This window comes from Paroedura picta, chromosome 2 (assembly GCF_049243985.1).
Source record: "Paroedura picta isolate Pp20150507F chromosome 2, Ppicta_v3.0, whole genome shotgun sequence".
NCBI classification, from domain to species: Eukaryota; Metazoa; Chordata; class Lepidosauria; order Squamata; family Gekkonidae; genus Paroedura; species Paroedura picta.
This window is the reverse complement of record NC_135370.1, coordinates 73,930,623-73,957,405: the sequence shown is the minus strand read 5'-3', so window position 1 is coordinate 73,957,405 and position 26,783 is coordinate 73,930,623.

Here is a 26,783-nt window from a genome sequence, read left to right as displayed (position 1 = left end):
AACGTGTGTTTTTCTTTTTTTTTTAAACCCTGTTCTTAAAGGGAAAGGGGCTTTTCGGGAGCATGATAACAACTGTCCATTGGCTGTTTGTTTGATTGACGGCCAGGGGTGGGACAAAGCACAGAAAAAATCTCTTCCTTTCTAGCGATTTTTGCGAGACCGGAAACCTGTGGGAAACAATTGAAACGCTACTGGATTCCACTACAAAGGCAGGTATGCATAACGGCGAGATTGCATTTTTAAAAATAGCGTTTCCGCTTTCTGGAACCAATTGGCAACATTGGTCCTTGTGTGGAATGGCCCTTGGTTTTCATACAATTTTTCACTACTCAAAGGAATCTCAAAGTAGCTTACAATCCTCTCCCCTTCCCTTCTTCTCCCCACAACAGACAACCTGTGAGGTAGGTGGGGTTGAGAGAGCTCTGACAAGACTGTGACTAGCCCAAGGTCACCCAGCTGGCTGTTTGTGGAGAAGTAGGAAATCAAACCCAGTTCTCCATGATTAAAAGCTATGGCTTTTAATCACTACACCAAGCTTTAATATGTGTAACTGAAGCTGGATCATGGCCTATGTTTGTAATTTGCTAAAGTGATTAGCATAAAAGAAATCTGAAACAAAGTTATCAGGCCTTTGATTCACATACTAACTTGGACTTCCATGGCCAATCTGCGACCCCAAATTACTGGTACCAACAGTATAATAAGCTCTCTTTGATGATCAAGACTCCAATTTAAGGTCAGCATTTCCTCTTTTTCTGCCACCTACCTTTCCTCAGCTCCCTGTAATGCTCAGTGAACACTGCATGTCTTGGACCATGAGATATCCTATCCAACAGTAGTATTAGAGATTCACTACTGAATTCCTTAATAGCAATGACCTTGATCCAGTGCTAAAGAGAAAGCCAAGAAGAATAATCATAGCAAAATGAACCAGAAGTTTGTATGCAACAGGTAAAATAACTGGGGTCAGACTAAAAACAATTATTTCTGCGGACCCAAGCATATAAAAAAGAAAGTGCAATTCTAAGAATGCTTTCTTTAAAGTAAGTCTTGTTGATCTCAGTAGGTCTAACTCACTAGTAAGTACATTTAGGATTGTAGCCCGAGATGCCAGCATATGCATCCTCTGTCTTCACAATAAATGTTTTACAAAGAGTCCATGCAGCACTCTGATTTTATAGGCCTCTCAGTATCCCTCTAGAATTCTGAACCATGACCTCTAGCACTGGGATGGCTCTTATATCCTTGTTGGGTGATGGGTGATGACCCTTCTTGACTTGAATTACATTGGACCCTTTTATTGCCTTTTCAGACCCAGGTCAAATTCCAGCACATGTCAGGGACATCACAGCACATTCTAGTATCTGGCACAGCAGGAAAGGTCATCTGAAAACCCTAAAGTATCTAAAGTGAGATGCCTGGGACTGAGAAAGGAAGCATCAAGAGCATTGTGGCATGAATATGGTGGGCAGAGGAAGACAGACCACAACTTCAGGAAATATGGTATAATCAAGGCCAAGCAGAAGATAGATCGTGGTAAACTAGTACTGGTGATTGGTGTAATCCTGCAAGGCCCTTGTTATATTCATAAGTAATGCATAATTCGTTTTAACAAAGCTATTCAGAGATCCTGTGAATGCAAATAGATTGGTGAATCTATGGTATTAATAACTAATACCATATTAATAATGGTATTAATGGTATTAATAACTAAGGTAACAGAGGCACTGAGATGCTAATCATTGTGACAGAATTGGGATCCAAATCTGGGGTCATTTTGTCCATCCATGCTGAGAAGCTAATATCCCTTTGGGGGCAGTATGTCAGGGAACTTTTTAAAAAATGTATGTTCCATACACCTACCCTTCTGTCCCAGACTCCAGGCTTAGTCTTATGTCAAGAAATGAGGTAGTCATCTGGCCTTAGAAGAAGAAGGAAACCTTGAAAGCAAGGTCAGGGACGCTATGGAGAACAGAGAACTCCATTCCCTTTCTCAGGATCTTAGCTGTGCACATGCCTACTTGCTTTCCCTTCGCACCATGTTTACAGTACATTGTGTCAAGGTCAGACATGAGAAGAATAAGCATAAAGAGAAGCTGGAACAGTTAAAGGAGATGGAGAAGGCTGATCAATCGAATGCAGTGGTTTCAAACTTCCTTCACCATTAAGCAAGCTTGCCAACCTCCAGGCAGAGCCTGGCTTTCTCTCAAAATCTTACCTATTCTTCAGAGTTCCCTGGAGAATTAAAGGGTAAACTATGGCAGGGTCCCTGACCCTTCTGAGCTTCTGGGCACCTTTGGAATTCTGACACAGGGTGGTGAATTCAATCACAAAATGGTGACTGCAGGAAACAGAACCAACCCTAACGTCTCAGTAAGTAAGATTATATGAACTCTAATAGTAGCTCTTCAACATTTCAGGCGGGAGCTTTGTGTAACAGGAAGCCTTTTAAAATGAACATATTATTCAGAAATATTTTCTTAAATTCACACAGCTGGCCTTCAGTAATTCAGTGAAGATTCCTATGCTAGGGTGGCAGCTACAGCCAAAGCAATGCTTATTATTATTATTATTATTATTATTATTATTATTATTATTATTATTATTATTATTATTATTATTATTAAATTTATATCCCACCCCCCAGAGGCTCGAGGCGGGTCACATAAAACAATCCCCTAAAACAATAAAATCACAATAAAACATAATACAATTAATTACAAAAGTTAAGACAAGAATGGCGGCAAGATTCAATATAACTAACTCAATTCCACAACCCACTAAGAAGGGAAAGGGAGGGGGATGCTTCCTTACAAAATCTCCAGATGGTCAATGGTCAACCTAAAGTCCTAATGGGCAAAAGTCCCCTGTCACCTTATTTCCTTTCTAAAATCTCTTGTCAGGTGCCAGGAAAGTTGACGGTGGGTATCATGTTGGTGCTCTCTGGCATTACATCTTTGCTAAGCTCCCTCCCCTCCTCAAATCACTATCCCCAGACTCCACCCCCCAAATTTCCAGGAATTTCTGAACTCATAGTTGGCAAGCCTGCATGCTGAGCTGTTTGCTAAGGAACTCTTTCAGGCTATAGGAGATTTGATCTATTCCAGGGCATCCACTGAAGTTAAAGTAGACAAGATACTGGGAGATCAGCAATTCCCAGAACCTTTAAAAGCTGGATTTAAATCCTTTAAAAGCTAGATTTAAATTATGCCTTAATTTGGATTGGGATCAGACAAGGGGAGATGGGGAGATCCTTCCACCCACGCATGGTTTTCACTATTGAAATTTCCACCCTCCAAACTCTTATCAAGCTAACAGGAGCACAAGGATAGATTCAAGTTGGTAGCCATGTCGGTCTAAAGTGGCACAACAAAAAATCAGAGTCCAGTGGCACTTTTAAGACCAACAAAGATTTATTCAAGGCATGAGCTTTCGAGTTCAAGCACTCTCCCTCAGACTATGAACTGACCATCATGACAGTGGGAATATATATGGTCAGTTCATAGTCTGAGGAAGAGTGCTTGAACTCGAAAGCTCACACCTTTAATAAATCTTTGTTGGTCTTAAAGGTGCCACTGGACTCTGATTTTGTTTTGTTGAGGAGCACAGGGAGTTTAGCTTAAATAGGTGAAATGATGCAGAGGTTGAAGGTTTGAGATCCTTCTCAACTCCTTGTTTGTATTGTTTGAATTGTTATTCAGTGTGTTTGAAACTGAGGTCCAGCCTATACACGACAACATCCTGGTATGAAACACGGAGGTGCCACTACCATTTTAAAGCCTAAAATGAGTGAATTATTAATTCCACAAGAGCCAAATAGGGCCAACAGCACAGTGCAATGAAATGTCCTTGTTTCCTCCTCACCCCTTTGCAAGTCACCTGAACTATGGCCCTTCTCAGTCAACATCCTAGCTACAGCAAGATATAATTTACTGGACCATTTCTGCATGGAGGCATAAAATGTGCTCCACATCCTGCTTGCAAATGTGTGACAGTTTATCATGCATTTGCACATTTCCTGATGGGAGACACCTCCCATATTATCCCTCTGTCTTGTCGTGGCTTTTTGCCTCCTGACAAGGTGGCGGAGAAGCCGGAAGCATGGACAACCCGAAGTTTTCTCTCAGCTTCTCAGGTTGTCAATCAACACAAGCCACCAATCCCTTCACAGTGGTGGTTTTAAGGACTCAAACTTCCATTCCCCCGCCCCCTGAGTCCTGAAATTTGTTTTTTTCTTAATACTCCTCCGCATTGCCACAGGGACACACCACAACCGTAAAACAGCTTTTTTTTAAAGAACATACACTTTTTTTTTAAAGAACATACACTTCCACATTGCTACAAGATTATTCCACAATAATAAAACATTTCTTTCTATCTATTTTCAGAATTCTCTCTTTCTGTTTGGGTAGATTTGTGATAGGCTGGCTATGATAATTGTACCCCAATGGTTGTGTGTTTACAATAAAGATTTAAAACACAGAGCATGGATGCTAAGCTAAGGGCTGCTTCATCACAAGCACAACACCCACTTTCCCCATTCATACCCCACCACCAGAAAACACAAAAGGAATGTGCTTTAGATTGGATTGCTGCCCGTTCCCAATATTACTGATGAGAATATTTTATTTGAACTGGGAGCACATCACTCTACGGTCCCATAGCAATGCGGACTGCACCATTTTTTTTAGAATTTGTGATCAAGAAATGGAGAGGGGAGGATGGGTACAAGGGCAGGCAAAATGCTACCAAGACTGTTGTGTGTTTCTGCTTTCAGACAGGCTTGCCCCAATTTGTGCTAGATTTGCAGCACAACAAGAAAGGGGGAAGCGGAGTCTACTGCTTTCCCTCATCGCGTGGCAATAAGGATGATAACTCGAACCACCCATTGGAGAGCTACATGTTGCTGCTGTCATGTGGAAGCAGCATTAAAACCCGAGAACAATGAGAGGCCGGGCAGGGGCAAATTCCTCATGCAGAAATGGTCCTGGTGTTGTAGGGTTGTTTCCTCCCAGCATCGTTGGCTGGAACTCTGTCCAACAAACACAATAAATAGAAGTGAAGAGGCAAGAGACAAACCTGTAATAATTAAAGTGCCAAAGCTTGAACAATGCTTTTGTACAGCATGCTAGTGCAGCCTCTTGTTTCTTCTACCACTTGCATGGAGGAAGAGCAAGCCAGGATGAAGGAGTTGTGCCAAGCACTTAACATTCCCCTGTCCTCCCAGCTGTAACACATGAGGCAATGGCCCTGCTCAATGATTCCTGAATTTCCCCTCCTCCACCTCCCCACTGGAGCACCTCCAAGCAGAGGGTAAAGTTTGGTTCATCTCACAGCTGCAGTCTGCGCCTTCTTGCCTGACTGTAAAAGGGAAGGTATTTCCAGATGGGGATTGTATCATCCCAGCAGGGGAGGTATGGATGGAGAAAACAATTACTGCAAACCTCCACCCTTTCCCACTCAGCCATCATACCTGTCTTCTCTACAACCTCCCTCTGGTCTTCCTGACCTCCTTATGTTCTATATTCTCTCCTCCCCTCCTCCAATGCATCCCCATTTCTAGCTTCCAAAACACAAGGTCCCTAATATGGAATTGTGGAGATAGAAGACTGGGAAGAATACTGACACTGTTTTAAAGGCATCTTAGCAGAGAATTAAAAGGCTTTTCAGAGGAGTGCCAGCTAGGGGACAGGTTAAATTCGTAAGAGCTGAAGCAGATAAGATTTAATGTTTGCTGTTTAATAAATAAATCCTTATATAGTTGCAAGTTATCTTGTTATCTTCTACTCCACATTTTTATGACTCAAACCCACAGAAACAAGGAGATGCCGCTCAGCAAACAGATATTATTGATGGGTGATAATTGGTGTGTGGTGGCAGTTTCCACAGTGATTTATTCATGACTGTATCGGTTGGTGATTGAGCACCATAATCATAACTTTCTGTGCTGCTGCATGCCATTCTGCATAGATAAACTTTTGGACAATCAGCTCTCAATGAAAAAAAAATTGACATCCTCTGTAAACATTCAAGCAAAGAAAGGCACTTGAAGCTAGAGATCAAAGAAAAGGAGTTGTTTAACTATAAGCACAGCATTTTACCAAGAATATGACTGACATGGCTTATTGGAATGAATTACATTGCCTGATATGGACTTCAGCAGAGTCTTTTATTTGAAAACAAATTGCTGTTCTTCCATTTGTGGGTTGATATGTTTTTTTTTTAACATGGCTGTTAGTTTGGCATAACTCTTCTGTTGCTTTTCTAAAGCCGGTTCCACTTTTTCTGACCCTTTTCCTTTTCTTTGTACTTTGATTATTACTCTGCTGAACACTCTGATTGTAAACCTAAGTCTGTAGGTGGCCAGGGCACCCTTTAGGAAGGATGGTGGCTGCATTCTCTATCTTCATGCAGACTGCTCCTTTGCAGCATCTATATGTATGGTTCCTATGTGGTATTTTTAAATGATTGGAAAAATGTTCATGAATGTATTGAAACACTCAAAGAAGCCCTTTGTGGGGGGAAATACAACAGGCACTAGAAAACTGTGGCTGTTACAATCAAGGGCTGCCCAGAGTCCATTGCCACTCTGCCCCCACCCCCACCCCACCCTGCAGGCCATCCTGTGTCTCTGCCATCACTGCTCACTGCTAGACTATGAAACTCCGCTCCCCATGGGAAAATGGCTGATTTGGAGGGTGGACTCTGAGGCACTGTACCCTTTGAGGCCCCACTTCTAAATCACAAGAAAGAGTCTGAACCCTAGGGTGGTTGACCATTAGGCTGAAGGGGAAAGCTCTCCCCCCTCATGCATACCCCTTCAAAAGGAATGCATGTACATACCTTCAGTCACTCCTACATCTCTCTTGGAAGAGCAGCAGCCATGTCTGCGCCTCAATGCAACACGGATAGAGAAACGTGTTCCTCGCCTCAGTCAGTTGCTGTTAGAGGCTTCCTTCATAGCAGGCCTGAAGGGAAGGGGGAGCGTGGAACCTCAATTGGTCCTAAGTGGGGCAGATTCCATTCGGTCCAATTTTGCCAGCAGTTTCTGGGCAGATCCCTTGGACTGCAGGACATACTGCTTAACTGGTGAGCCATCCTTGATCACAGGTTTCCTTTTATGTGGTATGATAGCTAATGTAGTATGGTGGTTCAGAGACTGAAGGGTGAATAAGAAAGTCCCTGGCCAGAAGTTGGAGCCTGTCGTGAACTTAGAAGACTTTTGAAAAATGGGAGTGGTTATATTATAGACTTACCATAGAGCATTGTTAATCACAACTACTGATACACATTGTATATTTGAAAGCAGTGTATATATGTCAAATATTAGAAAATAAGAGTGAGAACCACTGTGGATTCTTGAAGGGCAATGTGGTTCACCTCCACACATTATCTTTGCTTTCACTCTTCCTCCTTTTAATGGTCGCTGCAGTTCCTCCCCTTTCTTTGCTTCCTCCAGCCTCTATTTCCTTCCTTTTTCCTCAGTTTTCTTTCCTGCCTCCCAGTACTCTAGCTTCACCACCCATCCATCTTAGCTTTACTGCCTGCTGACTCTCCCTTCCCTACCTATACTTTCTGATTTGAAACTGTGGAAACCATTTTGGATTATCCAGCATCCATAGTTCTTTAAGCAATCAAAAGTGGTTGCCAAGTTCTCATGAGGTAATCTTGTGGGAGTGCCACATTTAAAAAAAAATTACACTATTCTTTTATTGATTTCTTTTTTTTAATAAGATTTTTTTCTGAAGATTTAGGAATTCCCCCAGGCTTGCAGAAATACCTCAATTGTCTGTCCCTGGCCCCACTACTATATGGATCCCCCTCCCCATTATATTCTATGGCCAGGTTCAGAATTAAATATATAGATATTGCTTTTCTACAACTTAATCTTGAATATGTCCAAGAACAGCCTTCAACCCTACCTATCAATCTTATTCCCTTCTTCCCACTAGAAATGGCACATCAGCAATCGGCTGTATGAAACCATCCTGGAGGCTGGCTCAGGTATAAAATAAAGCAAAATCACAGGAGGCAGAGGCAGAACTGAGCCAGCTGGGCTGGGAAAAAGAACCAAAGAGAGAGCTGCAGGGGGTGAAGAGTTGCCTTTCCTAATTGCCTAATTACCTTTCCTAATTGTTACTGGGGAACATTCACTGAGGTTGCTTTGTGAGAGGGTAGAGTATGAAGGTGAGTGGGTGCTTATAGCCTGCTGGAGAATGGTGTTTTTGTCTGGCCTGTTGATAATTGAAGATAGAAATCCAGTGCTTTGCAGAAAGTGCCACATATACAATTATGTACCCACTGAATAGAAATCGTGGGGCCTGTGCTTGCTGCGTGGAGCTTGTGGCGCTCAGGGAACAGGTGTGTTGCCTTGAAGCTTGGGCTGCCAACCTGGAGAAGTTGAGGCAGAGAGAGATGTTTGGAGAAGAGACCTTCAAGGTCTTACCAGAGCAGTTCCACTCCTGTGCTGACAGCTTTTCTGCTGCTGTGGAGCATAAAAGTCTCAAGGTCAGAGGGTGTAATGTCTGAGGAGGAGGAATGTGATCCCTTAGAAGAGACCCCTTCCTTGGGTGACAGACTGAGGATACCTCTTTGGGGCTGGGGGGAAGTAGGCTTCTAGTAGTGGGTGATTCAATCATAACAAATCTAGAGAGTGGTGTCTATGATGCGTGTTTTGACTGCATGGTGATTTGCCCGACTGGTACAAAGGTTTTGGACGTCATGTGCTGTCTAGATAGCCTGGGAAGGAGTCAGCAGTCATGAGAGAAAATCAGCATGGCATCTGAAAAGTGAAATCCACACCAAAGACTCCTCCTGAGTATAGGAGATATTGAGTAAGTTTACCAGTCATGGGGTAGCAGGATGGGTTCTCTTGTGGATTAAAAGCTGGTTAAATGGCAGGAAGCAAACAGTTGAAGTAAAGGGATAGTTTTTACAATGGAGGGAAGCAAGCAGTGGAGTTCCCCACGAGGATTGGTGTTGGGGACAGTTCAATTTAATATATTCATAAATGATCTGGAACTCAGGGTGAGTAGTATAGTGGCCAAGTTTGCAGAAGACACAAAATTATTCAGGATGGTGAAAACCAAGAATGGCAGTGAAGAACTCCAAGAGGACCTCCATAAACTGGGTGATTAGATGACAATGTGGCAAATGAAGTTTATTATTGGTAAGGGTAAGGTGATGCACACTGGGACAACAAGTATAGGCTAATGGGGTCTGAACTTGCTGAGAGTGAGAGGGGGAAAGCTCTTGGGGTCCTAGTGTATAGCTCAATAATAGCGTCAACCCAATGTGCTGCAGCTATGAAAACAGCAAACTCTTATGTTAGGATTAGGGTTATGCGCGGCGGCGTCTGAATCGGCCATTCCAGGCCAATGCAGCCAGCGCCACGGCATGGTGGGGGGGAGGGGAGGGGAGGCACGGGCGCCGGTGCATAACTCGATACACACATGCAGGCATGGAGCTCCCCTCCCGCATGGCACAGCACTGGCTGCGTTGGCCTGGAATGGCCAATCTGGACGCCGCCATGCACAACCCTAGTTGGGATTATAAGGAAGGGATTGAGAATAAAACAGCCACTATTGTAATGCCCCTGTATAGATCTATGATACAGTCTCATTAGGAATACTGTGTACAGCTCTGGTCTCCATATCTCCAAAAAGGACATTGAAGAACTGAAAAAGGGGGCTGGTGCACCTTCCCTATGAGGAAGGGCTGAAGTATCTGTGACTTTTTGTTTTAGAAAAAATGACTAAGGGGGAACATGAAGTTTATAAAATTATGCATGGGGTGGAAAGAGTCAATAAAGCGTTTTCTTCATCTCTCAAAGTACTAGAACTTGAAGGCTGATGGGCAGTAGGTTCAGGATGGACAAAAGTACACAGAGAGTGATTATAATGTAGAATTCACTGCCAGAGGATGTAGTGATGGCCACAGGAATAAACAGCTTTAATAGGGGATTAGATACATTCCTGTAGGATAATTGTATGAATGGCTGCTAGCTGTGGTGACTGAGGAGAAGCTCCACATTCCAAGGCACTAAGCCTCTGAATCCCAGAGCCAGGACGCAACAGCAGGGGAAGGCCTCGGCCTCTGTGCTCTGTTGGCCATTGTGTGAGACATGATGCTGGGCTAGGTGGACTCTTGTCTGATCCACTCTTCATATGTTCTTATTTCACCCTCGCGACCCTCATTCTAGCCATTCTAAATGGCTTGACTTTAAATGCTGGGGGGGGGGGATGTGTTTCCAGTGCCCACTGAGCAAAAGAGAAGGTGCACTGAGTGCAAAGAAAGGGCAGAAGCTTAAGGAGCTAGGAGCCAGTACAGCCACGGTGCCTTTCTGTTCCCTTGCTGACCTTTGGAAAATTGAGAACTGAAGATATGGAAAAGGGAAAGGTGAATTGAAATGAGAGCTGGCAGCAGCCACACCCCATTCAGGCAGCGGGTTTTACTGCCAGATGGACAGAGTGCAGACAGACTGCTTTCAGTATGGGGCTGATTTATGGAGAGACTAAACTAAGAACTAAATGTGTCCTTTCTGGAGATGGTCTGGTGTGGGGGACAAAATGACAGGTGGCCAATGCTGACTGGGTGTAGAACATTGGACTTTATCAGCCACCATCCATGATGTTCTTTGAAGCCATCACCTCCTTTCTCTCGAATCCCATCTCTGTCCCTGCCTCCATGTGGATTGAAGATTCATGGGGGAACTGCAAAGGAGATCTGTTGGAAGAGCCACAACTTGCCCATAGAGGAGAGAGAAATTCTTTAAGAAATTTGAAACCATTTTATTTGCATGTACAAAATACCCAGCAGAAATATCTCATCGTCTCTGTGGATAAAATCAGACATGCCTATGTGTGCCATGCTTGAGCCCTGGGGAATGAGAGTAGGATATAAGGTAGCTGGGCCAGGCTGAGAGTGTGTGAGTGACCCAGTGATCTTTCATGGCGTAGGGGGGTTGGAATCTGGGTCTCCCAGGGTATAGTCCAAAATGCTAACCAGTCTACCACACTGGCTTTCGGGGGGGGGGGGGCTGCTGTTGAACAGTAGAAAGCAGCCAGTCATGAGGTAGTCATGCAAATCACTTGTTAGCAATTAGACTTGTGGCTGCTGGTGAGTGGGGCCCCAATGAGCCTCTCTCCATGTCCCCAATCCACAGATGGAACCTCATTACGAATCAGATATCAACTACCTTTAATAGCATAAAATTCAATGAAAAAAGATAGGCGCAACTCAGATGAACATAGGTAGTGTGCAGATAGTGTGCAAACATGATGTGCAGTCAAGCATTTTTGCAAATACAGAAAACTGAGTTTTAACATAGAACAAAGTACATTTGCAGTTTTAGACAATAGAGCATGATCCTTCTCATGGAAGAGAGCTTTAAGGATTTGCCATTCATTCCTGCAGTGCAGCCCCAATTTGGCTATATAGTCCTGAATTGGGATGTGTTGACTCAGAAAGGCTGCAGAGACCAGGATGATGTGGGGGAGGGTGTCGGGGACACCACAAACATGAAGGCAAAGGCTCTTCGGTGCTGAAATATGGCAAAACCTACCGTGGGTCACAAATGAGGGGAAGACATTTAGTCTTGTTAGAAGTAGTGCCTTCCTTGCCTGAAAGGAGTAGAGACTCAAAAAGCCAAAATAGCCCTGGAAAGTCTCCTTTAACTGGCATGGCTCAAAGAAGGGCAATATGGTTGTGATTGCATAGCAACCTCCATTTAAGGCATTTGTTTCTTAAAGCTACAGGTAATGCTGCTATTAGTGGGGGCGGATTTTAATCCCCCTATGTTTGTGCTTTTTAAAGATTTCATATTTTTCTGCAAACCAGGGACTTTTCTCGGGTTTATTGAAAGACCTGGAATGTTTTTCCATGCCCCCAATCCACAGATGGAGCCACGTTGAGAATCAGATATATTTCCAAACAGGGGATCTGTAAAAACTCATGGCGGGCATCTCATTTTCTTCTGTACTCCATATTCTTTTTTATTCTGGCTGGAAGCCCACATATCCTTACTTTTCCCCACTTCCTTCTATTCTACCCAACCACCAACCAAAATACCTTTTATTTGTCCCCTAGTTTCAACTATATTTATTGTCTCATTTGTACCCTACCTTTCTCCATAATGGAGACCCAAAACATCTACCATTATTTTCATCTTCACAATAAACCTATGAGGTAGGTTAGGCTGAAAATATGGCTTTAGTTCCCAGATCTAAATATCTACAGGTTTGGCCACATTAAGAATTTGATATATTGCTGCTGCTGCTGATGATGATGATGATGATGACAATGACATTTGCAACAGTTGAATTGTCCCTTGGCAAGTTTCACTAATACTCTTCTGCAAAGGGAGAGGTTCCTGGTGGCATGCAGCATGCCCATTTCACCTGTTGATGGCAGAGGGTAAAGATAGCAATATTATATGGCCAGTCCATTCTATTGAGCTTCTTTTGTATTATCGGGACATGCCAGGGGTCATTCATTCATCTAATAGAATATGGGGATACCATAGCAGTTCCTAGCAGCCCCTATTATCCTCTGCCACCGATGCTGCTGTTGCCGTGTTCTGAGTTACACATCTTGCTTGCTTAAATGTGCATCGAAATAAGTGCCTGTAATATATGAATCAGCCTTTAGAATGTTATCTGGAAAGGTTTTGTGCTACCATCTTGTTCTGGAGGGCTGCAGCTTTCTTTGTTGCACTTTTCAGCATGTTCTATTGTTGTTATTGATGCTGTTGTTGTTATTAATTTTATTTACCTGGATCTGTAAGGGACTACGTTTTCATATGGATCTCATAGCAAGGGAGACTGTACGGGACGCATTCTGCAGCAGCTGCTGCTTGGGTGCAATCTGGCCCCAAACCATCTCATATTTAGACAATGAGTGTAAGGAAATAGTGTTGCAGAGAAACTTCCAACTTAGGGAAATCTTTCTTGTAGTTTCATGTCTGTAAAAGGAGCGGGAGCTGGTGGCTGAACAGGAGACAAGCATGAAGGCAGCGGAGATATATCCCGTCTTACTGATCTCTTCTATACAGCAAAAGAAGTAGCATCAACAGGGAACATGGCAGTGGATGCAGTCAGGGGAACCTAAACTCTTTTGAAGTCTAGACTTTTTGAAGCCAATTGGAGAAGAAAAGGGTCAGATTCTTCAGAATCTACATAAGCTAGGATTCTCAGCAATTATATCTTATTACCCATTTTGTTGTACTGTCATTGAGCTTATATTGGGATCTCTCCAGAGTACTGATCATTAGGAGCTGATCATTCTGAACAATTTGATGTTATCTATCAACCTGGTGTCATTGCTGCTCACCTCTGAATCCAGATAATTAGCGATCATGTTCAGCAGCTCTGCTCTCAGTTAGGGCGCCCCCTATTCACCCCCCCCCCATTGTGTTGTTTTATTCTCCGCTTTCTGACTTTTATTTATTATTATTTATTTGATTTAGGTTGACTTCATACATGTACTTTGTCATGGTACAGCAGTTTCTGGTTCAACAGAGTGGGTGGTACTCAACATATAAATCCAAATGTGTGGGAGTCACCGGGACCATGTAGGGTGAGCCACAAAACTAACTTACTGTGTTAAGGGTTGCTACCTGCAGGGTCAGACTGAGAGGAAAAACAGCCCTGTAAAAGGAACCTATCCCTGTCTGGCCCCCCAATCCTCCTCCTCTGAAGAGTAGGCTGGCACCCACCCTGCAGAAGCTGGAGGCTGCCAGCAGCTCCTGCTTAACTTGAAAATGATAAGGGTCACTGGCTCAGAGTGATGGTGGCTCCTAACCACCTCATATGGGACTCAAGTTGCTAGGTTTCAGGAGAGGCAATTCCTGGCCCACCTTGTGTAGAATGGGGAATGCTCTCACCTGGGACTTGGGGACAGCCCCCCAACACTGACCCACCAGGATTTTCCCCTGTGCCCTTAACACCCAATCCAACTCTACAAGTAAACCAGACTTTTCAGGGTGTCTTTATCCCATTCCAACCAAGTTTGAACTAACAGGGAGGCATGTAATTACTTTACTCTTCTTGGATCAGATTTGCTGTGCTATGTAGCTTTTATTTCTGCAGTAAAGCTCTCTGGGGTTGTTTCATTATATTTTAGACTTCAAGCACTCTGTACTTTAAAGAACATTAAATGAAGTTAATCTGGGTTTCTCTGTAGCTCTGATATCAATAAATCTTAAATATTTCTGACAGATCCCAACAGCATAGTTATTGCTACCAGGGAAACGGGAGCAAGTTTGTGCCAGGAATCAGAGAGATGCAGTTTGCTGTATTGAGGGGCTAGGATCATAGTTTTGGTAGGCAGCTGTGTCTGGAGTACATGAAGAAAATATGCATGCCTCTTAGGTATATAGAGGTGCATGGGGGGGATCACCCTTAAGCTCCAGGAGTAAAATGGTAAGTGAGCAGTGCACTGTGTTTTCAGATAGAGCAATAAGAGGGACACACACAAAGTAAAAGGGCAGCAGGATGAAACAAAATCACACAGGGTTTATGCCTTTCTTTCCCACTCAGATTATACTGGGACAAGGAATTACTGACATTCTTCCATTCAAAGCCAGTGGACAGGGGAAGGAGTAGCCAAGGAGGAGAGAGTTTAGACTGTGAAAAAAATAAGGTTAGTATATGGCAGTATGGCTATGTTTGGGGAGACAGTTGGTAGCTAGAACTGCCAGATATCCTTTATTCATAAGTAAAAATTTAGAACCATTACCTTCCCACTGATCTGTCTTATTTTCCCACACTTAAAGAAGGCCTTTTATTTTATTTCAAACATGGTAGCTTCCCTTTGAATCTTTAGATTGACAATCACTGTGTGGGTCTGGACCAGCAACAGATGGAACACAGCCTTGGACGCTGGAGGGTGGTGGTGGTGGAAGATCTTTTTTGGCATACCGTATGTCTTTGCCTGCTCTCAGAATAGCTGCTGGTGTGACCGCCCAGGCCTTTTTGTGTGGGTGCATAAGGAGGGGATGCAGCAGCTGCTGCCAATCATCCCAGAGTGATAAAAGAGATTCCCGGAAATAGAAATTCCCATTGAAGTTTTGATATGTGAGAAACCAGAGCCTATCGAGCCATTAAATAGGCATTGATAGACAGTAAAATCTTCTTTTTTTCTGGGAGCTTATCTTCAATGGTTACCCCTGGACCCACCCACCCCGTTCCAAATTCATGAGTTGTACAGAAATGGTAGATAACAAGTTACCACTACCTGTGGTTCCTAGCTTTCATACAACACAAGGAACTAAATGGATTTAAGTACTAGGGCAAGGGTTCTGAATTGAGGTCATAGAAACAAATACCAAGTTCTTCTACCTGATCGCCATATTAAAACATTTTGAAACTAATTCTCTTGAGTTATATTGAGTTAGGTAAATTAATGACTGTTAGCTGCAACAGCTCATTCAGAAGAAATATATCTCTGGGAAGCATTGTGGCAAGGCAATAGAAGAAGATGGTCACTCCCTTATGAATAAATGTATTTAATTATGATATGTATATGCTGTCCTTCCCAGATTCACTGTAGTTTATACCAAGATACAATAAAAGCATATAAACTTAGCAATCCAAAACAACACAAATCTTTGAAAAGCACCCTCTCCCCAAAAGCAACCAAGAAATAACAATGCAAAATGGCTCCTTTATGCTCTCCCTGTCATCTGGCTAGTCGCTGCTGGGAACAGAATGCTGGAGCAGAGGGGGCTTGGGGTGATGCCTCAAGGCCATTCTTGTGGTCTGGATAGTAGGTGTTTTACTATGCAGAGGAGACTTGATCTCTTCCTGAAGACATGGCCATGAATAATTCTGGATTGTTGACTTCCATGTTGGGACATTCCCTACATGCTAGAAGACAGCAGGCAACATGAAGTCCCTGAAGCGGGCATTTCTGATCAGAAGGGTGCCATCAAGTAGGCAGAGGAGCTGATTATGACATTGATCAAATAGTGAAGTGAAACTAGTGGTTAAAAAGACCTGTTGTTCTTTGAACAGAACAGCAGTTCACTGGGGCATGTTCACTGGGGCTATAGGATTCTATGCTAGCATTAGGGCCAGAAACATAGGGCCAAGGAGTTATGTCCCATGAAAGCCAGTACAAAGATAATGAGGGAAATCTGTTGCCCCAAGAGGCTTGCTGCCTTTCTTTTGAATGCCCCATACTACAGAGAACTGGGGGTGACTGTTCTGTATGTGAACACTGTATTGAGGAAAGAAAATCAGAGCTTAGAAAGAGATAGTCAGAGGTTCCACAGAGGGAAGCTCTTTTCTTAGATTATGCTGAAATCAGTATTTCAATTTCTTGTGTCCCTAGAATGATGCCACAAACACTGGCAGTATAAAGCTCAAATTGCAGCATTTCCTGTACGCCCAATCCCCCCTCCCTCCTTACTCTTCTAATAACTACTCCATCAGGAGCATTTTTTTTTTGTAATGACATCTTTTCCAGGCTACTTCTGTTCACAATTGACCACATCATTTCATCGTGCATTACATCTGAATGTAAACGCTTAGTGATAATGTAAACTCACCTTCCAGCTGGGACCCCAATCAAATTTAAAATGAGACTCCACCACAGGGGGTGATGTACAACCACATTGCAGGCATACCCAAAATTACGGGAGAAAGGCTTTGAAATTACCCCAAGGAAAGATTATGTTGCAATGACAAAGAGAAAGAGTTATGTATGTCTCTCCCCTGGCTCAACACTGACTAGTTTGAAGTCAAGAATGGCAGCTCCCTCTGCCTCCATCTTTCTGGAAAGGGGGAGGAACCACTTGATGGTTGCTTAGGCTATGACAGCAAGCATTCCAGCTAGATCTATTCCTGTCTCTGTTTGGTGTTTGCCCTGGTTGTCTGCAGTTGTCATGGAGATCTGGCAGCTGGGCTGCTGGCTTAAGTGGCAGCAAGGGGTGTCCCGGGGAGGGAGAGGTGGGGGTGGAGGGGCAGGCTGTCTCTAGCATTTGAAGTGAGAATCCACAGTTCCCGTCTTGAAATGGCTTGGATTACAGGGTGGGTCTGCTACTCTGAATTCTTCATTGGGCTGTTAAAACACTGGGGCACTGGATCTTGAAGATGGAAAAGGACAGATGAGCTAGTTCAAATTCAAAACACTTCTAGCTGGGCATGGACAGGCCAGTTGCCTGGGCTCCTTGGACTGCTGATCCTCCCCATGATAGCTTGCTATCTTTAGCTAATAAGAGGACCAGGAAGCAGATTCCTTGTTAGTGAGGAACAATAGAAACCCTCCTTTGGGGTAATACTCCAGCCCTCACCAGGTATAGGTTATTCTACCTCCTTAGAATCAAATAGCAGAGCCTGAATTAATCTAGCATGGAGAAATTTCTGTAGAGCACACATCTTCAAGAAAACAATGTTCAATAACTATTTACAAAGCTGTTTCAACAACTCTGAGTTGGAAGCTTAGGAAGGTTCATTAACTTTACCTCCATATAACAGACAGTAGTAAGGAGAGAGAGGAGGAAGGAAAAAGTGACAGCCGACTCCATGAATAACAGTGAAGGGGAGGAACAGTACGGAGCATCAAGCCCCCTCCCTCTTGATACCACAGAGCAGCCTTCCTCAACTTTTTTACCATTGAGAAACCACTGAAACGTTCAGGCTTCAAGAACCCTCAGATGTGGTGCGATTTTACAGAATATGGTTGGGAAGCATAGCTGCATAAGCACCAACACAGGACTTCTCCCTTTCCCACCCTCCTTCAGGCCCTTCATTGGTTGTTGGGGGAGGGGGGTCAGCATGACCATATATGGTCATATCACCCAATAAATGTATAGCAAATTAAATATATATATATGTTAGAAATTAATTAACTCCCACCCATTCTGGAAACCCTTCTAGGGCTGTCAAGAAACCCCAGAGTTTCACTAAACCCTGGTTGAAAAAGCCTACCCAAGAGCTTTCTCTCATTCAAATTAGGTTCCAGAGATTTTCCAACGTTCCTGTCCTCCACAAAACACCTTGTGAGTCTTTCCCACTGCCTTTTGGATAAATGCACTTCCTTTGCTCAGAAAAGCGCTACCGAATCCTTGTGAAATGCTCCTATAGTGCCTGTCATTGCTTGGCGTGTATAAGGCACAGCCAGGGGACAGGTGATCCCCAGATGGTAGAGCACTCTCTTGTCATTCTGTTGCCACCTGTCCTGAACTGTGCTTGAATGGAAATCTGATATCCACACTGAATTCCCCCCCCCCCTCCAACAGTCATGATAGATTTTAAAGTGTATCGGCTGGTAAAGCCCATTCCACCTGTTGTTGGCTTGGTCTGTGAGATGGCTTGGGATGGGGAAGAGTTTCATGGTATGAGAAACATACTAGGTGAAATGCTTCTCTCTGTGTTCAAATGGCAGCTGGCTTGTCAGTCACAGGTTAGAGTCTCCTCTGATTCTGAGCCATGTCTGACCAAGGACATACTGAGATGATCAGTCATTGTGTACTGAACAGGTTCAAATGTTTGACATGAAAGAAGTTCAACCAGTGATCAATCAAATTATTTGGTCCTAGGATTTTAGCACTTTCAGAGATAAAAGGACTGCTGATTTCATCTGGTATGCATTGAACAAAAATAGTTTCCTGTTTGTGACCATCCATTTATATTACTTTGTTTTCTTATATTTCTAAATATAGGTCATATTTCTCCATTATTGATTGATTGGTTGTATCTCTATACTGCCCTCCCATTAGGCTCTGGGTAGTTTACATAAAACATAGGGGTATACATTGTAACCATAGCAATAATAACATAACAGTAACAATAACAGTAAGAAGCAGTATTGAACAACAATATGACAATTAACAATACAATAGAACTTTTTCAACAGAGCCCATAGGGGGTCAGATGGGTTCAGGATGTCTGTAGTGTCTGGGGGGCCAGCTGAATGGTGCTAAGTCTTGTCAGCCTCAGCCAAATGCCTGGCAGAGGAGCTCCCTTTTACAGGCCCTGCGGAACTGCAGGAGTTCAGGATGGCCCTGATCTCTTCAGGGAGCTCATTCCACCAGGCGGGGGCCAGGACAGAGAAGACCCCTGGTTGAGACCTGACATGCTGCTTTGGGGCCAGGGATCCTCAGCCAGTTGGCAGAGTGTAATGCTCTTTGGGGGATATAGGTATAAAGGCAGTCTCTCAGATACACTGGGCCCAGACCAGGTATGGCCTTGAAGGTGATTACCATAACCTTAAGCTGATCCGGCATTCAACTGGGAGCTAGTGAAGTTGTTGAAGGACAGGCTAGATGTGGGACCTCCATGGTGTGTTATCTTGGTCATGGCATTCTGGACCAGTTGCAGTTTCTGGATCAAGGTTAAGGGAAGGCCTGAGTAGAGCAAGTTACAGAAGTCCAGTCTCGACGTAACCGTTGCATGGATCACTGTGGCTAGATGTTCTGGGGCTTAGAGTGCTAGTAGCTTGACCTAGCACAGATAGTAGAAGACCTTGCTGTTCTGTCCAGCCAGGCAGCCTTTGGCTAGAGTGCTGGAAAGTAAAAGATGTTCTCCCCTGATACTTGCTACTCTCGTGACCTGTGCCTCCATGGAAAGGGAGGCATCAAGAACCACACCCAGGGCCATTCCGCACCGGGATCCATGTAGCAAATTGTTTGCTGAACGAAAAATCGCCATTTTAAATAGTGGAATTAGGCGGAACGCATACCTGCCTTTGTAGTGGCATCCAGTTGCGTTTCTATCGTTTCCCACAGGGTTCCGGTCTCTGCAAAAATCGCTAGCCAGGAAGCGCTATTGCTAAGCTGTGTCCCGCCCCTGGCCGTCAAGCAGCCAATGGGCGGCTGTTATCATTCTCCCAAACAGCCCCTTTCCCTTTAAGGAAGGTTTAAAAAAAAAAAAACACCCGTTACAACGAATATGCATTGATTCGTTGCAACGGAGAGACCCATCCAGCTAGCAGGTGGTGTTTGAGCTGCCGTTTCATCGTTGCCACGCTCCCCCCGAGTGGAAAAAAAAATACCCCCCCCTTCACGGGCGCGATTTTCGGCTGAAAACAGTGTGAAAAATAAAGTGAAAATAAACCAGCAAACGGGCCTCTGCGATGCTTGTGCTTGGTGACTTTAAACAGAGGGGCTGCAGCCAGGGAAGCCTCGCTGGGTAAACAAAGGCTCGCTGGTGCGTTGATCTCCGCTCGCTCGGAGAAAAAAAATGCCGATCGCTTCGCTGGAAGATCAGAGCAGAGAGCCAGGGGGAGGGACTTTGCAGAAACTGCAACAATGGTAACGGACAGAACTTTCCCGCTAGTGTTGTAGATTGGTTGCAGGAGTGTAGTGCTTTCCGGAGGGTGAATCCACTTTTTGGGATTTCCCTGAAAGTGCTACAATGAAGCGCTTTTTGTAGATCGGTTTCAGGAGTGTTGCAGATTGTCAACGACGTTGTGCATAATGGCAAAACTGTAGCGATTTCAATTAGTAACCATTGTGCTATTTTGGACGAATGCGGAATGGTCCCCAGATTTCTGGTGGAGTGAGCTACTCATAGTTACATTCCATCCAGGTTGGGTAAACACACTTCCTCGCTTGGACCCTTCCTGCCCAGCCACAGAACCACCGTCTTTGAAGGGTTGAGCTTCAGATGACTCTGCTTGCGCCACCTCGTCACCGCTTCCAGGCATCTGGCTAAGGATTCAGGGGGAGAATTAGAGTAGTCATCCAGCAGGAGGAAGAGCTGGATGTCATTTGCCTATTGGTGACATCCCAGCCCAAACTTCCGTAGCAGCTGACCGAGGGCTCATGAAGGTGAAAAATAAGATAGGAGAGAGGACTGCTCCCTGTGAGACTCCACCTGTGAGTTGGTGGTGTCTAGATACTCTCTCTCCTATAGCTGCCCTATGCCCATGACCCCAGAAAAGATCAGCCATTTGAGGTCTGTCCCCCGTATCCCGGCGTCGGCAAGGCAGTGAGCTAAGAGCTCATGGCTGACTTTGTCAAACGCTGCTGAAAGATTTAATAGTACAAGAACTGCTGACCTGCCTCGGTCTAATACTTCTTGTTTATAAACATTATTCAGTTTTTGCCTTGATAGTTGCAGCAAGCAGTCTCTGTACTTCAATGCATAGAGTTCTGGCCGTTTACTGAGATCCTACCTGGGGGAAGAGGGGTGTGTCCCACATTGTGCGAGGCACCTGCTGCAGCCATGATCCATAACCATAGCATGTAAATAATTGCAATGGTGCATTCTGCTTCATAGGGCTCTGATCCTGCAGTGCTATAAACATCATAGCTGTTTTGCCAGTAGTAGCAAAGGATAGGAGTGGAGTGGAGTGAAGAATTTGAACAGAGGCACGAGGTTCTTTATGTAAAAGTTTCCCTATTCTTTCCCAGTCTCTGATCTTAGTGAATCCTTTTCCGGGTACCAAGGACATTGCCTATAAATAGTTTTAAGTAATTCTCGAATGTCTCGGTCAGAAATGGAGCTGCCATTTTCTGACACAGAAACCTTAATTCTCTAAGATGCTCCCTCTGAGGTTGTGTTAGAGTTGAACCCATACTCACCAATGAGAAGTCGTGAAGACAACAAAGTGCACTGTGGGGCCTATGCCAGCAGATGGTCCCTGGCTTGGGCGTGGCTTTTCCTTGCCTCCAGATATCTGCATGTGTGTCTGAAATCTCTTCCTCTTCACAACAGTGGAGTCTCCGGTCTTCATCTAGGGCTATAGCTATGCTTCCTCTCTCTCCCACTTGCAGGGAGGGGGTCATGCCTGCATGGCATCTCACTTATAGTGCAGCAATATAGTGTCTCCATATCTGCAACATCTCACACCCCATTTCTGCATTACACACATCAGCTGAAGTGATCTTATTTCCTTGCCTGGAATGTACCTTGCAAAAGGGAACAGGGATGCCGGGTGAGGCTCAAATCCAGGGTTCATACTGCTCACTCCATGGAGTTTCTTCCAGTCCAGATTGCTATGTATCCCTCCCCTGTGTTCTGCATATGGGGTATGATGTCAGGGTGTGAGTAACTCTCTGCATGTGTTGGCTGACTATTTCAATCTACTGGTTGTGTGGCATTATTGGCACATTACTCCATGACTGGTAGCTTGCAGTGCAGTTACTGTGGATAGATTTCCTATTTGTCAAGCAAGTATAGGTTATTTTCTTAGTGGTACTGGAAGTCATCAGGGTTGAGTGACCCAAGAAATTATGGTTAGCTAGAATTTCTTGGGTCACCCAACTCTGATGACTTCCAGATGAAAATGATATACCAGAGAAGTATCAACATTACTTTGGTAAGGGCAAGTCAGGGTTCACTAATTTATTTGAATTCTTTGATGGAGTCAATAAAAGTATAGGAAAATATTATCCAGTCAATATTATGTTTTATTTTGTTGTTTCAAAAACTGTCAGTACAAGGCAGATGGTAAGAAGCTACTGATAAATGTTTATGTGCACAGTAATGCATTCTGGGGGAGCCCTCTTCATACAGGAGAGTTTTCTTGAAATCATGGCTTTTGGTTTTTGATTTTGCTTGGAACCGATGCAGCTATTGACAATTTCCAGCTGTAAAATATGGAATCGAGCTGATAAAAAGAATAATTATTCAACTGGAGGAATATTGCTTGTGAAAAGACTGTGCTTATGGAGTTTCCCAGCCATTAATAATATTAGCCAATTTGGAAACATAATTACTTTTCACCTAATGCATCATCTAAAATTAATCTCTCATTTTGTCAATGTAATGACTACCGTTTTCCTTCTGCTCTCAGCCTTTTAAAAGGACCCATGTGTTCCATTTAGTATTAGAGAGACATTTGATCAATTACTTGTTTTTATATCTTAAAATGAAGGCAGCTATTTTCTTTTCCCCCATAAGACCAGACATGCAACATAATTGCTACCCAGAACTACTGTCTATTAAAACCTGCTTGGCATTCTACACAAGGTGCTGACCAGAGGCTTTAACGTCTGAAATGGCTCCCCCCCCCAACACATACATACAACACATACACCACTTTTCCTGACTTCCAGCCTGGTGAAGAATTCTGGAGAATTCAAAAGCTTCCATAGTGTTTGGGGTTATTATGTGGCTTCTGTTCTTAGATCTATGGATAGGCTGAGAAGATGTCCTGGGTTGCAGGGAACCTAAAGAGCCAGTTTGCTGTAGTGGCTAACTGTGGTGGCCTCTAATCTAGAGAACCAGGCATGACTCCCTACTCCTCCACACACAGGCAGCTGGGCCAGTCGCTGTCCTCTCAGGGCTCCCTCACTCTCACCTACCTCACAGGGTGTCTGTTCTGGGGAGAGGAAGGGTAGGCAATTGTAAGCCTCTGTGATATTCCTTCAGGCAGTAAAAAGCAGAGTACAAAAAAAAGCTCTTATTTTTCAGAACAGAGGCCAGAAGCAAGAAAACTGATAGGAGCTGCAAAGCAGGCAGTGTACAGAGAAGAATCTGAAGGAAGGTTAGATGGAGGGTGAGATCTGAGGAAAAGGAATATGAGAAGTGAAACTGATCAAAGAAGAGTTTTCTAGTATTTAAGCCCAGATGGCTTCATGCTATCAGAAGGGAGTTCTATTAAAATCTGCTTAGCTAAAGGAACAAAGCTAGGTGGTGTCTTCAAAAGCAAGAATTTGTGGAAACAAAGAGTGGTGGAAATATAAAGACAAGAGCCCATGTGAAAGTGATGTATGGCTGGTAGGAAGAAAATGGGCAGGCTACTTCTGGGAACCAGCTGTTGGGTAAGGGCTGACAGAGAGGAGGCCTGGGAACCATCATAGGCTAGGAAGCCATGAGGGCACTGAGTATTAAATCTGTGTGTTTAGAGACCAGCACCCAGGGAGTTCATTTCAGCTCTTTATTGTGGACCCCAGCATGATGGTACAAGAGTCAAAACTGAACCAAAGAAACCCACAATCAACCCCAACTCATATTCATAAGCCCCACAACAGATATTCCAGCCAGTGCATGCTATTGGTCAGTTTCACTTAAAACTGGATCTGGCAGAAGGGCTCTAGCAGCACAATGGTCAGTTACAGTGCAGCCTTAGAATCCTGCCTGGGACCTCAAGCTTGGTTCTTGGCAGAACTACAGACACAACACAAAGTTGCTAGATGATTAGTCTATATCAGCCTTTCTCAACCTTTTACCATTGAGAAACCCCTGAAACATTCTTCAGGCTTCTAGAGACCCCAGAAGTGATGTCACCAGGCCACACATTCCTGTCAGGCTCCCGGAAGTCATGTGTCACCAGAAGTGACAACACCCAGACACTCCCACTGGATATGACATCACCATACCCCCTCCCATAGCACAGGAAATGACAGCACAGGAATATTTTCAGATGATTTGTGAACAGAACCATACCTGCACTCTGGGCTGGCTACCAGTTGGTTCTTCTTCACCAAAGAGAGCCTGCAGAAACAGGGCTGCGGCAGGCCTATACCACTTGGTCACCCCACCCAACGCCAGAAACGGTTCACTGGCCTACTCCGCTGGGCCAGGAACAGGGCTGGGGCAAGCATTTGCTGTTCTAGCATACACACACACACACAGTTAAGCTAAAATAAGATTACTTACCTCTCTGGACTCCAGTCATTGCCACATGTGATGAGCCTCAGCCAGCAAGGATTTCTATGGCCAGGGCCCCTCCCCTTCCCACCCCCTTCAGATCCATGTTGGGAGGGATGGGTGGGTTAACATGACCATATATGGTAATATCACCCAAGAATTTGTAAATAAATAATAATTGTCCCACCTAATTAGCAAAACCCTTACAGGGCTGTTACAAAACCCCAGAGTTTAACAAAATCCTGGTTGAGAAAGTGTCATGAACCCCAATTCATGCCCCATCTACAAGTCTCAGTCTCCCGGTCTCCCCCTGCCTGGTTGTCATAAAGCCATATATTGCCTGCCAGTTCCTGGCCTCCTCTGAATACCAAAGCTGCCCACAGCGGGGACTCCTTATCTCCCTCCATTTCCCTCTGACCTTGCCAGCCTCAGTGGAAACAGAAGTAACAGTTTAGATCAAGGCCAAGCCAAATGGCTCATCTGATAACTTTTATCTTTCTTTGTATGTTCCTTTTCCCGCCATCCCGATCCTTCACCCCCCCCCCCTCCTTTATCTGGTCTCTCCTATAAGTATCTCTTGGGATTATTGACCCCTTTGTCTCTGCCAAAACATTTGCTCATCGAACCTTTGCAAGTAGAATCCTTTGTATATCTCTATTCAATAAAGACTTTCCTTTGGATTTACAACTCTGCTGTGATATCGGGAGTCTTTTATCATGGACTTTACTTGGTGACTTCAGCCTGGTCAGAAGAATTCTGCTGTGACTTAGCTACCTGAGGGAACATCAAAGGGACAGACACCTGGGAACATCATGGGATTTCTTGGCAAGCTATTGCAGTGGGAATGTCACAACCCCTTCCAGGCACAACAGGACTATTTGGCATAAATGTCATAGAAATCTTTATTTAGAGAAGACATGTGGAATGTCACAGAAGAATGCTGGAGAGAAGTGAAAGAGAAAGGACATCAAGCAATAAACTCTATAACCTCTGCATGGCCTGATGAATGAGTTGCTAGTTAAGGAGAAAGGTGGCTGTGACCTAGAGGTCTAAAGATAGCCTTTTCAAAGGCAACGCAGATGAAGGAACACTTGTTTGGTTTGGCCTGGCTCAATCTCTAAAATCTGTACATCCTAGCCATTCCATAAAATTGTGTGGAAATTATTTATTTACTTTATTTAAATTGTAATCAGACCTAGGGGGTTATCAGTTTAGTGGTGCACATCTATTGTGCTTAATGCTATATATTCAACCTTCCACGCTTCAGAGGTGCTCATGGAGGACAAAGGCCAAGGCGAGTGGGGAAGGCTGAGTGGCAGGCGGATGGACCAGCAAAGGGTGGGGGAGAAGAGGAGCGGAAAGGACAGGGGGTTGGCAGCTTGGGCGGCAAGATGGCCACAGTCACATTGGTTACTGAGGACAAATGGAGAAAAAAATTGGCAGTTGAACTACTGCAGGGGTGGGAATCTGCCTCCCTCACCCTGCTGTATTTTTTTGTGTGCTGTGCTGTGTCGTGCATTGCATGCATATGCATCGCCACATGTAGGTTTCAAATTTAAAAAAAAATTGCGCTCAGGGTAACTTTGGAGGCACACTAATCTCTGATTGGTTGCCTCCATAGATTGACAGGCTGAGGAGCAATGACTAAAAGAGCGCATTCTCAGTGCCTCCCCCTCTCCTCACTGCCAGTTATTGTGTTCAGAAGTAGTTGGCTGTTGATTTGTTCTTCCCATATAATTTGTCATAACATGTATACTTTCCTTATGGTTGGGATTTTTGGACTAAGCTTGGCCCATGTAATCCCTTGAGGAAAAAAAGAGTTGCAGAGCTGCAAAGCAAGCTCCAGAACTTTTGCAGTTACTTGTTACCTTTGTGGATTAGGCACAGATCCCAGCTGATCTGCCTGCAGGACTACATGCTAACATGCCTGCACATGGAGAGCTGAGATTACTAAAAAAAAGAGGAGCCTTCCTCCTTCCAAGACAAAACTCCTTCACTTCCTGAGTAACAGGAAGTAGGCTGTAGCTCAGTTTAAGCAAAGGAATTCCCTAGCCATATGGAGTGGAAAATTCCCAGTAGCGGTCTTCCTGTGTCACTAGTGAGCACACAGATACAGCTTGGCATGGCCTTTTTCAACCTCTTGACTATGGCGGAGGCCCGAAAATAATGTTTAGGCTTCAAGGAGCCCTGGAAGTGATGTCAGCTGGCCACGCCTCCCTGGCACACACCCTGGAAGTGACA